Source organism: Anser cygnoides, chromosome 5 (genome assembly GCF_040182565.1).
Source record: "Anser cygnoides isolate HZ-2024a breed goose chromosome 5, Taihu_goose_T2T_genome, whole genome shotgun sequence".
Classification (NCBI taxonomy): Eukaryota; Metazoa; Chordata; class Aves; order Anseriformes; family Anatidae; genus Anser; species Anser cygnoides.
Genome location: NC_089877.1, coordinates 57736343 through 57746231, shown reverse-complemented (window position 1 = coordinate 57746231; position 9889 = coordinate 57736343). Strand labels below are relative to the sequence as shown.

The 9889-nt window shown below is 43.3% G+C and overlaps 1 long non-coding RNA gene across 1 annotated transcript; it reads right to left on the bottom strand.

The window, feature by feature from the left end:
- Nucleotides 1-3678: 3678 nt before the first annotated feature.
- On the bottom strand, nucleotides 3679-9820 carry LOC125183457 (uncharacterized). The gene is made up of 3 exons (XR_007165495.2): nucleotides 9690-9820; nucleotides 8874-9080; nucleotides 3679-6032 (listed from the first exon to the last, which is right to left on the bottom strand). It is a non-coding gene; the product is annotated as an uncharacterized lncRNA (long non-coding RNA).
- Nucleotides 9821-9889: the final 69 nt, after the last annotated feature.

The following is a 9889-nucleotide window of genomic DNA, read 5'->3' as shown; positions in this document are numbered from 1 at the left end:
CCCCGAGACCAGGTCCCTCTGCACAGCCTGGGGGCAGCTCTGGGAGAGGTTTGCCCTTCAGAGCAGGACCTTTCTGAGCCCAGCTTTCTTCCGCAGCCCCTTGCTGGCTTTAAAATTGCTCGCTCCCTTCCCAGATGGGTCTGATAAGGGCAGGGAGCTGGCTGGCCCCGGGCCCTCAGGGTTTTAAAAGGGCAGCCACGGCGCTGCGGCGCAGAGGAGAGCCAGGAGGGAGGCTGGGAGAACAACTCCCTTTGACTTCAGCAAAAAGTGAGATTATTTGGGCTATAGATGAATACAGCAAGTATATGCTAACACGGCCAGATCAGAAATGAAAATAAAGGCAATTTTAGCATTCCTTTGCTTTACAGTGCCTGATTGAAGCATTTGGTCACATGGCAGGAAAGAAGGTCATTGAAGAGAGCTGTTTTAACAGAAGCTCATTCGTGTTTTAAACCGGTCACATGCCTTTTCATTTGTGTCTTCTCTGATGTGAGTCTCTTCCTCCTTCGTCTTTATTTACATTGATCTATTTTCATTTTTTGCTTTGATTTGTAAGCTGACTTTTATGGGTTAGCCAGTGCGAAAGGGCAGCTGAGGCATCCCCACTCAACTACCGCCGGCGCTGTGCACAAGAGGAGTCATTTTTCCTAATGAAGGAGCATTACGGCAATTGCATTGACGTGATGCATTTTATGTTGACTGGTCAAGATCAATTTTATAAACAAACTGCAGCATGTGAGCGTTTCTGCATTTCCACGTCTCTGCAGTCAAGCACACGTCAACTACATTCCTTGTCACATTGCAGACTGGAACAAAAGGTTTCTTTCTAAAGCGGTGGGGCTCGTTAGCTAACGTTATCAGAAGTACTGCATAGGGATGCAACTGTAGTGCAAGACATTTATCTATCAGATGTTGAGAAATGGGTAGCGTGCTCATAAGAATATCAGTGTTTGTAAAAGCATGCAGTACATAACAAGGAGAATTTCATCCTGCAGAGCAAGAAGACACATTGGCTGCTTCAAAGAAATAGATTTAATTCATACCTGAAAATAATTTGATCTTCGGTTTTCCTCCACACTACTTACTACATCCAAGCAGCTTCTATGAGCTATTGACAGGCAGAAATTGTCGGGGAGTTATGGCTTTTTAAGATCTGACTTTCTCAGCAGTTGCAAATACAAGACCAGAATGCTGATTAGCTCTAAGATGACATATGCATAAAAAAAAGGACCCCAAGAATATAATAACTCAAGGCCGCTAAAATGAAATGTGTTTTTGTAAATATTAGGCTAATAGTGACTTGGGGAATCTGAGCCCCAAGCAGAGAGCTAGGCTGAATACATTTCTGGAGAATGTGCAGTTAGTACCTCCACCGTGATAAGATTACAATGAGCATTTTCGACTCCTGCTAACTATAAACAGAAATTTGAGCCGTGTGGGTCAACGTGGTGACTCAGCAATCCAAGCTACCTCGTCCTGCTGCAGTCAGGGGACTGCGGTTCGGTTTCCAGCACCACATTTATGATTTCCAGGGGGAACAGGAGATGAGTCAGGGAATTAGAGCAACCTTGCATTGCTTAACTAGTGCTCGTGGCTTGATCAATGGCACTGGGAAGCGCTGCTGTAGGGAACCCCTGCAACAGTGTCGCAGTGTGCTCGCTCTTACAGATTGCAGGGGAGGCTACCAGTGCTGTCTAACGTGTGGGGGGAAATACAGGAAAGAAGCAAAAAAAAAAAACGAACAAACATATAGTAAGGAAATAAAGTGAGAATTTTCTATAGCATCACACAGCAGATAATATTTACCCTATTGTGCACGAACGAATGCACACTGTGTGCCAGCTGTGATGCAGGGAGATACAAAACTTTAAATCCCATAGCTAAAAAATACTGTTATTTTCTGGGTACTGCTAATCACTGGTAAACTGGAAAGCACGCGCAAAAAACCTCTGTTCCCAGGGCAGAAGTGTGTCCTCTCCAGTCAGCTGCAGCATCAGGTAATTAACAAACGCCGGAATAAAATGAGCGATGCCTTGTTTATCAATCAACACGCTATTAATTATCTGACATGTCAATTTTAATTGAAGTGATTTGTATTAATAATGTAGTCTGCCCAAGTTGTATGGCATACCTGCAGGGATATGTGCTTGCTCCTGTGCTTTATTTTGGCACATATTCTAACCTGGGATGTATCTTCCCAATTTCAAAATACTAATTATTTTTAGAGGTAACTAGCTGTGTAACTGATGATTATTCATTAACAGAACCTATACATGGAAAGCCATTACCTAACAACTGTCTGAAATAAAAAAAGAATAATACTGTTATGTAAGAAACTGTCTAGCTGAAGACATGCTATAAAAAAAAGCTCCGTTGACACACATAAAGGGGTAATATTATTTGCAAATTATAATAATAGCTTTCCACAGCTGTTCTCATGAAGAGGGAAAGCTGTGTGGCTGATGGTATTTTATTTAAGATTGGAATCCATATGCATTACATTAAGAGAAGAGAAGAGAAGAGAAGAGAAGAGAAGAGAAGAGAAGAGAAGAGAAGAGAAGAGAAGAGAAGAGAAGAGAAGAGAAGAGAAGAGAAGAGAAGAGAAGAGAAGAGAAGAGAAGAGAAGAGAAGAGAGAGAGAGAAGAGAAGAGAAGAGAAGAGAAGAGAAGAGAAGAGAAGAGAAGAGAAGAGAAGAGAAGAGAAGAGAAGAGAAGAGAAGAGAAGAGATGCCTCTTTTTCATTTTACCTTTTCTTACTTTGTAAGAGGAAATGCTGCAGCTCAGATTACTTTGTGATTGTCATAATCCCAGGATCATGTTGAGCCTCTTCTGGAACTGAATTGTCCCAGGTGTGCTTTCAATTTAAAAGTGATTCTGTGAGGACAAATATTAGGGCAATCACAGCTGCTTCTGTGCTACTGAACATTAAAATTATTTTATTGTTTACGGTATTGCCAGAGCTGCCTTGTACTATGTGGTGTCCTGGCACCTCACAGGAGGCAGTGTCTGCCCCGAAGAACCTCTCACCAAAAAAAACAAAGAAAGCGCTGGGGGAAGGGAATTAATCAATTATTGACTTTGTCTGTATTAAATACAGGAGTGTCTGAGGTACAGAGATTAAATGACTTGGCTAGGTTATGCAGAGAGCCTATAAAAGAGCTGGGAATTGAAAGTAGCCCTCTTCCATCTAAATTCAGACATGTTGAGTCATCAGTCAATAACAAGACTGATTTCCACGGTGGTAGAGTTTGGAGCTTTAATCAGGTTTCATGTCTATTATGCGGGGTACTGTGTAAATATAGAACAACAGATGCTCTGTGAAGTTACGTCCTTAAGCAGATCCCCACTGATTTCAGGGGAACTCTACACATCCAGGAGGGTACCCTGGGGTAGATCTGATTTTCAAAATATGGACAAGATGCAGTAGGTGGGAGTAAAACCTGCTGGATTATAGGTAACAGGATCCCAGGGGTGCCTGCATAATGTATGCAGTGTAGAAACTTTGTTTATTGCTTGCTTTATTTTGGAAGAGGGTGAATGAACAAAGGAAAATCATAAAGTTCAGGAGTCTGGTACCTAGCTGCTTTTAAGTGTCTGAGTACTGGTGTTTTACTGAATCGCAACGTTTTCCTGCTCAAAAGTAAATTAAAAAAATAAAAATAAAACAACTGCAGCAAAACTCCATTTTTTTAATATGAACAAAAGGGCTACTTTTAGCAAAAAGTCACTTCTTTGATAACATAAAAGGTGGAAGGGGGAACGGTAAATGGGAAATAACGATGCTATCCTGGGAAGAACCATGAGCACGTCTGGAGGACATCTGCCGAGATGTTATCGGCGGCGAGGAAGCCCTGCCCATGCCGTGACATCATTTTCTACGGCTTCCAGCGTGTCCTGGCAGGCTCAGGGGCTGCAGTGGGAATGCCGTGCGAGAGCCAGGCTGCATGCGGCAGAGAAACGCAGCGGGCCTGGTTCCCTCCGGCCTGGCGAGGAGGAGCTGGCTGAGGAGCTTTTGCAACACGGTTCTCCAGCCGAATGCAGATGACAAGCCTGAGGGCAGGAAAGACTGCAAGACAGGTCAACAGGTGGCTTTCTTTCACGGTTGCCTTTACGGTTTTAAGATGTAGCGTGCATGCCACAGGGGCACCGAGAAGCTCCTGCAGCGGCCGTGAGAGGCACTGAGCACAGACACACGGACATCCTGTCCCACACGGCCCCGAAGGGATGGTTTTGCTCTGCACAGGCTCCTGGGGGACCCAGCTTAATGTGTGAGCCATCCTGTTCGAGGCTGGGATGGGAAGGAGAGCAGCCAGGCACTATCTGCAGGCTCAGGGCCCAAGGAAACTGGTGTTGGGTACTGAGCATGGCAAGAGGTGAGGGGGGAACAGCCGAATGGATAACTTTTTATAGAAGCGGGCTGTTTTCAGCCTGAATTTGGCGGTATTTGTGCATGTGCCTGATCCTCATTTCTGATACCTTCATAAATTTCTAGACAGTTTCAGTTCATGCAGCAGCAGCCTTTTCTATGGCTGGGTCTACATTAGCATTTTAGACTGGATCAAGAACGCACTTCGAAAGTGATTCTCCTGATCATGGCAATTTACTCGTGCTTCGGTTCATATCACGGACCGGTCTTGGAGTGCATGAGCTGGGCTCCCTTCCGGTGAATCCACAGCAGAGATGTCCTCCAGTTCAAGTGAACTCCGACCACTGCCAGGCATTCAGTCCATGGGACCCTATTACAACTCACCTGAAGCTTCCCCCTTTGTCAGTACTCTGTTTGCGTGGAGATGGGGTCCTCCACACCAGCCGGGTCGCTCTGGAAGACACCTCAAGGCCACTACTGCTCACACAGACCCAGCCGTCTCGCCTCGTTACCCACAGGAAGCTTCAGGCGGGGGGGAGAGGAAGAGGGTTCGGGCTTGGAAAGAAGCCCTGCCCCTAAAAGCAGGATAGACTAACTTGCTCTGGCCACAGTATGCTACAGCCGCAAACCTAAATGTAGGCACAGCTAACAAAAACAGCAAAGATGGAGCCAAAGGTCAGTAAAAACTTTCAAGAGTTTTGTGGCAGTAGGAAGTCAGGCAGAAGGAAAGACCTCAGTAATCTCGTTGAGGACAAGTGGCAGCATGAGGTCAGACCTGGTTAGACACCAAAGAACTAGAGGGGAGAGATGCTTAAACTGAAAAAGAAAACAAAACAACACACCCAAAAATGCTCTGAGCAGAATTTGCACTTACTGGACACCTACAAAAGCAACCAACACAACACTGTCCCACATGATATTGTATTACCGGGGCTTTCCTTTCCTTTCACAGGACAGATTCTTGTATAATAAATAAAGCAGAAATTCCTCTCCCTGTTGTTGCTCCACAAGCCCATTGTCTTTCAACTGGTGTCTGACTGCAGAAACAAAGACACAGCATGGCTCTGGAGTAAAGAGGGCACCAAAGACAGGAATTTACCTTTCCTCTCTTTCTCTGATTTTATTTGGTTCACGGTAGTGTCATCTCTTTTACACATGAGGTGTGAATACAGATGAAGACATCACTAAGTGCAATTTTATGGCTGCAGGAGCTGGGAGGTCAGCCCAGAAGGATACTGGAATGGCCATTTCTGCCTTTAAAAGTTTCCAAACTATGAAATTTTGATGAGGTGATTCAAACTGTAGCAGGTTCTTGTGTGCAAGCAGATGCCATTAAAATTACACTGAAGAAATTAAAAGCAATCCCTTCTCTTCTAGCGTTAGTATACAAATAATAATAATACAAAAACCCACCTGCCAGTTCACTGGATGTCTCACTTAGACACATTTCAAAGGATCTAGGAAGCCTGTGTCACCATAATGCCTAAAACTTTAACAGCTCCATTAAAGCTCTTGATGTGAAGGAAATTGTAAAGATCATGAGAAAGATCGACTCCGTGATGGCTTCCACTTGGAGCTCAGCACAGCCAGGACCAGTGCTCCCATGGTCTATTGCCGTGCCCATGCCCAGCTGCGCTGCTGCTCCTTCCACATTTCCTTGTTGGGATCTGCAGGGATAATCAATCACTAATACTGCACTCAATCTGATATGCCCATATTGTGCTTAACTGTAATTTTAAGAGAAGAGCATAATCAGCGGTGGGAGTGTGAGAGATGGGAACGTAACAGGAACCTAGCAGCTTTTACTTTGGGTTTCTACTTTCAATATGTGCGTATAGCTTCACTATTTCAGTGTCACAGGGTTTTCCTTTCTGAGTATAGTTAGGATCGCAAAGTTTCCTCACACAGATTACTGGAGTTTCAGCATTCTCAGGTATTTTCCCAGAACTAAGAACTCACGAAATACTGTTTTACTAATACGGGAGAAAATCAGCAGCTTGAAGTAGATTTCAGTCCATTAACACCAGAGGCTGTGTCTTTTGATGTGTCTCTACACTGCCTAATGGTGCCTGGTCCAGAAAGGGACTTGTGGTTACTACTGCAATAACAAAAACAACTGTGGTGGTGTATGGGACACAACTGATATATTTGCTATTTTTGTATGCTCTATAACTAGTGCATTTTCTATGCAAACCATTCAGTTCCTGTTTATATACCAAATTCCCCCCAGCATGTTTGCTGCCCTATGTTGCAGCTATCATTATTCCTGATGAAGAGGACTGTACGGCTCTGGCTTTGGAGTTTGTCAACAACACCATTCATGACTCAGCCAGAAAAGCTCTTTGCAGGACTGGGAAGTGTGCCTTCCTCTTGCTCCAGCTGGAGGAAGCGTGCTGACGCCCCAGTGCTGCCCAGCTTTAGCATGCTGGCGACCGGGAAAAAGAATCTGGAAACTAAACATAGGTCTCCTGTCTGACCTCTCCAAGGAGTTTTAGCAAGTCATCGGGAAGAGCTCTCAAAAATGTTCTAGCAAACAGGCATAATTCAGATCGCTGCTCTTCGAGTTACCAGTGTAGCCAACACTGAAGTCATGTATTGACCGGATGAATTTCTAAAAAGCAAAGTCACAATGTTTCAATATGACTGTATTTATTTTTTTTTCTAGATGGCCTGCTATTGTTTTGCTGTCGAGAAATACACCTCCAAACATGGGATTTGTTCAATTTTAGCAGCACACTTATGTTAATTACAGTTGGCCCTGCGAAATGCACTTTCAATTTGCATACTTATTAAGATGGATTTTTGCCTAAGATCAAACCTGAGCTGTTCATTTAAAAACTTTTAATGCCTAGACTGAAATACTGTAACCCTAATGGGATCTCATACAGTCTTTTCCCTTGAGTACAGCCCACCTTTTAAAAAGGGAGGTACAAATTCCCTGTTGGACCATAAATGTGCTGCTACTACTTGCAGTAATAGAACAGAACTTGTTCTACTGGTGGTGAACTCAATAATTCCACTTCATCTTACCGTGCTATTCTTTCTTTTTATACCTGACTGGGTAAAAAACATTTTTTATCCAAAGCTGCGTAATTTAGACATTTTAAAATAACTTGAAAAGTGACATCAAATTATACGTTACCTATATATCTGTTAAAAATGGATGGGAACAGGAGTGCCTGTTCTTCTGCTGTGGTATTGATACAGGGTCTAGGAATCAACCATTCTTTGCCACTAACCCCTGTGTTCAGTATCTTAGGGTAATACAACACCAAGGAACAGTGATGCACCTTATCCTGAACCATTTAAACTAGAGTAAATAGATGTGAAATTTGAGGAAGCGCTCAGGGAAATCTAGGGACTTCCCTCAAAATTAGGGTTTATAGACTATAATCCCATTGATGATAACTGAATGATAAAGCCTGCATTGTTTGCATTTATAACAATTCTTGAGTGATTTCATTGTTCTCAGAGAAAAGAAGGCCTGCTTTTGTTCATTGTTGATACAAAGTCACTCTTGCTGCAGACCACACTTCCTACTTTACCTGGGTATTTTTATCCACAGTACTTTGCTGTGTTTGAGAGACAAGCCTTACTCCAGACTCCGAATCTAACTCCCCCTTCAAATTTGGGGAATGTCGGGTCCAGATCGGGATCCAAACTTTCTGGTTTGGGTCTGTCTTTCATCACGGTAAATCAACAGTCGGCAAATCTAAACAATCTGTTCGCGTTGAATTTTTTTTTTTAATTGCACTTCCTTTTTAGCAAACAACAGAGGTTTATTTTCTTCTCTTCAGGACTGAAATCTATGTTTACCATATGACCTTATTTTTAAAACTGCTGCTTCATTTGCAGGGGGGAAGTCCTAATGACCTTGCTCACCACGCAGCCTGGGAGCTTATCAATCAGAACAGAGTTTGGCAGGAAGGCAAGAAAGCTCTCCTGCAATCAGATCTGTTACCAGAGATCCCCCTGCCTATACAAAAGTGTCTTACAGCCCTGAAGTCCAGTATTTACACTCTATTGCTAAATGTAATTGCAGGCTGAAGACTCAAAATTAGCTCATAACAAAAATAAAAGAAAATAAACCATTTAAGTTATCTATATATTGTCTTAACTGCAAGCTTTGCACACTTACAAATAATTTCCTTTTAAAGATATCTTTGGTACCTACCTACATTTTAGTCTACACTTAATATTCTGAGCTTAATGCATGTTATGTAGAAATGTGATTACAATCCCAGAGAGTTTGTTACAGATTTTTCCTTCCATTACCTTCGCATATTATTAGGGTGTGGACAGTTCTCTCAGCCATTTCATTCTGCCCTCACACCAATACAAATCTTTGCACTGACAGTAGATGCGGATCTGACCCTACATTAGGCAATTAGGCCTGTACGGGGGGGGGGGTTTGCTTCTTCTGTTAAATTACCCGAACGTTACATTTTTAAAACTGTGCTGAAGCATGCTTTCCTAATCCTAAAGGAGAGCTACAGAAAATGCCATACCGGTGAAGCAGTTCATCCAGGAGGAAATGGTCTGTTTGCTGGCGGGTAAGGAAGTCTCATTCTTTCTCCCTCCATCCTGAAGAAGAGCAAACCCTTTCCTCCTCTTTCTTGTCACTGGCTCCTCTAGTGCACTGATGTACGCAAAATCCAGCGATCCATTTGGTACTCAGAAAACTCGTGGTGGATATGGTAATTCGGACAGACCCCCTAGTTGATCAAAATGGAAGAAGAAAAAATTAAAATGTGAATATCAGTAAACACCCATAATCATTCAAATGGCATGGTGCAGAAGCCTCTTATTATATTAAATAGATTTGCTGCCAGTGTAAATGCAGAGTCGTATTCCCCAGCTTTACTGCTGTAAACACATTTTATGCACCTTTATTTTGTTAACAGTGCAACGCTGTGGGAAGATGTGCCATTTTCTAAATTCTAACTAGCTTCCAATTACAGAAACGCGATCATCAGTGATCGTACATTCCTGAACAAATCAAATCATCCTTACAGCCCAGTTAGAGTTTATGGCACTGTCAATTAGAAAATAAACAAAATCCCTTAATGAGTAAACAGGGCAAATTTTGATACTGGAAGCACAGAGAAAGAATAAATCTGTCAAAGCCATTTCCGCAACATCGTTTTTTTTCTCAGAGCAGAGCGGCTCTTAAAGCCTGACAAAATATTGCCTTGCCGCAAGCAATAGTTTGAGTCACTCCAGCAATTTGGGGCGTTTTGGGGCGTTTTGGGGTATTGCTGCTGACAGAAGGGCGGCCTAGAGAGAGGCGGCAGCCAGATTCATGGGCCTGGCTGCTGTCCTACCTGAGCCCCTGGGCAACTGCTCGGCCCTTCTGCACCTCGCAGCCCACCTGCTGTGGAAAAGGGTATTGAAATATCCTCAAAGACACCGTGATACCCCATTATTTGATCGATCAGTATTTAGTAGGCGCAGGGAATGCCTGTGTGCGTAGCGTGTGCGTGGATTTGTACTTTATGGTTTCGGGGAAGCCTCACAAAGCCGC